General features: G+C 48.9%; 1 long non-coding RNA gene across 1 annotated transcript; it reads right to left on the bottom strand.

Annotated features, from left to right (window-relative positions):
* Positions 1-171: 171 nt before the first annotated feature.
* On the bottom strand, positions 172-3,503 carry LOC309436468. Its single transcript, XR_014183348.1, has 4 exons — positions 3,366-3,503; positions 1,797-1,909; positions 903-1,001; positions 172-422 (listed from the first exon to the last, which is right to left on the bottom strand). It is a non-coding gene; the product is annotated as an uncharacterized lncRNA (long non-coding RNA).
* Positions 3,504-4,221: the final 718 nt, after the last annotated feature.

Here is a 4,221-nt window from a genome sequence, read left to right as displayed (position 1 = left end):
CCAGCAGGATCATGGTGCTACTGCTCACATAGACGCAAAAACCCTGGAGTCACTGGAAATTGAATCAAATCTTGGATTTCTGTACACACATTGCCTTGGGACTGCCACCACTAACATTGTAAACACTCTCATTTAGACAAGAAAACATAAGTTTACTACATGTTTTGACCATCGATTTATTAGATTTTGTTCAATTTATTCAGTACCTTTAAATATTCATACCAAGTTCTAAGAGTGTCCACAAAGTCATTTCCCTTTCTGGAGTAACACTCTCACCTGAACTTCGAGACTTATTCACACATTTCACTTAACAGCTACTCTTGTGCCTTACTATTGAATCAAGCAGTATTTCTGAGGAGCAAGAAGGGCCACGAAAGCATTTCCAAGTGCATTAGAACTCCACATTTCAGACTGTTTTCAAGCTAAAAACAAAAAAATAAAAAATCAAAGTAAGTTTTCTGTATGCTTAATCAATCTTATACTAAGTTATTAACTTAACTGGCATTTCAGATTAAAAGGTACACATCAAAAACCAGTCAGATGGGTAAACGGCAAAGATATCATCACTATGCCAGCAAAATTACTTCTAGGATAGACTTAAACAGAATTCCTTTACAAATCACTACTTTTGACAAGCCATATCAAGGAATGTATATTCTTAAAAAAAAAAAAAAAAGGCAAAATTAGCACAACTTCTGATCCTTGCCTCTCCCCAGCTTCTGCCATGATGTTTTAAGCACAAATTAAAGACTAGTAGCAGCACCACATGTAAAGGACAGCATAGCCAGTCAGCAGTCCAGCTGATGTAATGCAGCACAGCTTGAGACAGCAGCAAATGCCACCAGCTACCAGTGCAGCTTACTGGAGCCTGAATACTGTAGTATCACAGTGATAAAACTTACGTTCTTAAACACTCGTACTTCTAGGAGTGGGTGAAATCTACTGTGTGTGCATACACAAGGCTTGAAGACTGCAGACAAGGTCATCTGAAATCATAGCACCTTTAAAAGAATAAATAAATCAGAAATTATGGTAGCAAATCAAACTGGAAAATTCCTACTAATTACTGGCACTTCAGATACAACATTGCTCATCACAGAATTCAGCTGGGTAAACGGCAAAGAGTCATCATCATTATGCCAGCAAACAGGTTTCTACCTGTGATAAGACTGGTGCAACTTTTTCCAGATTTTAATCAAAGGGGATTTGTTAAGTTTGTCTCAAGAGATGCACTTCAATAAATCAACATAAAACCTTGGTTTTAACTGTTATGCGCAGAACAGATCCAGAATAGCCAGGAGCAAGAGGGAAAAAATGTTGTTACATTCAATCCCCAGATAGCAATTATCTCTGTAGAGGTAAAGTTCACTGCCATGGTCACCTTGCCCTTTGGAATACATTCCAGCACACCAATGTGTTTAAATGCCAGCAAGGATGGCAACTGAACACACTGTTCTTCACTCTCACTTCCAAGTAGCATCTGTTAACTCTTCAAAGCAGGAATCTCATTTCTCTCCCCAACTAGATTCTCTGATACTACTACACACCTCTCTCCTGACTCCTTTGGGATACTTGGATTATACCTGCTTTGTTCTAGGGAGCAAGTCTTAGGGGTTTGTAGCTGTCATAATACCTTTTGTTAGAATTTCAACCTTTTAACCCTACAGGCAAACAATCATATTCCTCCTTGTTCCATCCATAAGATAATTTACATGCCATTAAACAGCTTCAGAGATCCAGATCTAGATTTCAGGAGGCTTTCCTCAATGTTTTTGAGTACAGTAAGAAATAATTACTTCTGTAGCTCCAGAATTCACGTGACACCTTTCTGCTTGCAAGGTGACAGCATGGCAGAGTCCAGACTGGAGATTCCCACGGACAGTAACGAACCCATCTCTTCACTTGCTGCCTAAAACAAAGATGAGATAAAATATGTCAGATTCAGAGAATTCTGCTGCTGAGCCACTAGCAGCAAACATCAGCATTTCCTTGAGGAAAGTAAACCAGTCAAACAAATACCAACCTACTGGGCAACCTCATTGCTGGTTTTATCATTACCTGGGGAGCAAACTACAGACACCATCAGCTGAGATCACGGTCAGACAGAGGCACAACCATTTTACCAAGAACAAACTCCAGTATGAAGACTGATTGCAGAGCTATTAGGCTGCTCCTAAGGAGCAGCCATCACTGGGGGGCGGGGGATGTGGGTGTACCCCAGCAGGGTACAGCCTTTAACCCTAGCTCATGTGCTATGTTCTTGGGAACTTGCATGTTTTTGCTGTCAGTTGAATTAAGGTCAGCACCCGCACTACGGCCCTGGCAAGGAGAGCATTACCACAGGGATGGCCAAAAGCCCTGGGGCCCTGCCCCTGCCAGAACTCACCACTTTGGATCTGTGCCTACAACACAAAAAGGGCATGGTAAGGGTCACCCCACCAAACTTGCCAAATTCCCCAAAGGAAAAAAATGCTAATTTATCTTTGGACTTAGGACAGGCATTTGCCAATGAAAATGATTTATCAGCAAAACCAAGTCTCTCTGGATGTCCAACCTGTCATTCCTCTGAATACTTGATGAACCAAGAGATAATTCAAAGTAACAAATACAGCTCACCAGTGGAGTGGCACATACTAATTAACTCATTTTAGCCTCACAAGACATACAGACATGCCTGGGAAGCCTGTGTGGCTAGTGAGCATTAGCTGGAATTAGTCACCTCTGGCATCCAGACTACATGGAGTGGTTAGTGCACTGCTGCGGCAACCAAACCCAGGACAGAGTTACAACTGTGTGACAGTCGCTCATCTTTCAAACGCTGGGTTACGCTGATTGGAAAACAGTGCCAGCAACCCATCCTTCAATTCTGAAGATTAGGCTTCGTTGTTTCGAATTGTCAGAATTTTATTTCCTACACTAAAGGGTTCAGAACGTTTCTAATCTCTCCAAAAAGTTATAAATCCCACTACTGTTCAGACGAGCATGTGCTGGGACTACCGACCCTCTCTAAAGCGGCAGCAGCAAGTCAGTGCCTGGGTGGTTCGGCCGCTTCCGGCGCCCCCCGGGCAGCGATAGCCGCTCCCGCTGCAGCAAGGTCACACTCAGCGGCCTAAGCTACCGCGCCGCTACCGGAGGCCGAGGCACGCACGGAACCGCTCACGAGCCGCTCACGAGCCGCTCACAAGCCGCGCAGCTACCGGCAGCCACCAGGCCAGCCACGCGGCGAAGCGCCCGCGGCCCCGCGCACACAATGACCCAGTCCCGCCAGATGCTGCCGGAGGCGCCCGGGCGCTTCTCGCCTTTACAAGAGGAGCTCCCACACACACAGCGTCCCCGTGCCCTTCCCCCCAGACCCCGCTCGGTACCGGCGCGGCCGCGCTGCTGCAGCCACACCCGGCTCCTCAGTGCCGCGGGGCACGCAGAGAGAGCGGCCGTCGGGCGGGTTCCCGTTAAATAGGCCGCGCGCCAGGGGCGGGGAAAGCGCGCAGCACCGCGGCGCTTTCCGGCGGGGCGGTGCCTGTGGTGACCTTGGGCGTGGCTGCATGCGCGCGCGCGCACGCGAGGCGGGCTCGCGGGAGGCGGGGCTGTGTCCGTTCCCCTGAGTCCGGGGCTGAGTCCGGAGCCGCGGCAGCCGCTGGGGGGTTGGTCGTCAGCCCGCCACGGTCGTGTCCTGCAGCCCCGGGCTGCCGCAGCGGCGCTTGTGCCCGGCCGGGAGCCCTGCGGGGCGGCCTGGGCCGTTCGTACCCGTGACAGCCGCTGAAACGGCGCTTCCCCGGGGATTCGGGCAGCGGGAGCCCCGCAGCGGCTCGCTGGGGCACAGCCCGGGCTGCGGGCGGAGGAGCCGCGAAGCTGAGCCCTGCAGCCCCGGGCCGGCGGGTGCGGGGAGCTGGCAGCCAGCCCGCAGCGCCGGGCAACTGGTGGCGCCGCGGTTTGGCTGAAACATGGAAGAGTTTGCCCCAGGTGCGTTAGGAGTGGAATATCTGATGAGAAAGGACGCTCGCTTTGTTTTTGTTGTGTTCTCTATACAACAGTATTTGTAATGAAGCTCAGCGTTTTCAACCTTAAAATGCTTCCTTTCTCACGGAATACTGGGTCTTTCAGACGTCAAAGTCATGGAAAATTCACCTTTTCGGTGTTGTCATTTACACGAGAACAATGACTGTGTTGTCCTAAAGGTCTCTAAGGGGAAAAGGAGTGATTGGCAGGGTATATGTTAAAGCA

This window comes from Streptopelia decaocto, assembly GCF_964273445.1.
Source record: "Streptopelia decaocto genome assembly, chromosome: 2".
Classification (NCBI taxonomy): Eukaryota; Metazoa; Chordata; class Aves; order Columbiformes; family Columbidae; genus Streptopelia; species Streptopelia decaocto.
The sequence above is the reverse complement of the archived record's forward strand: the minus strand, read 5'-3'. Positions and strand labels throughout refer to the sequence as shown.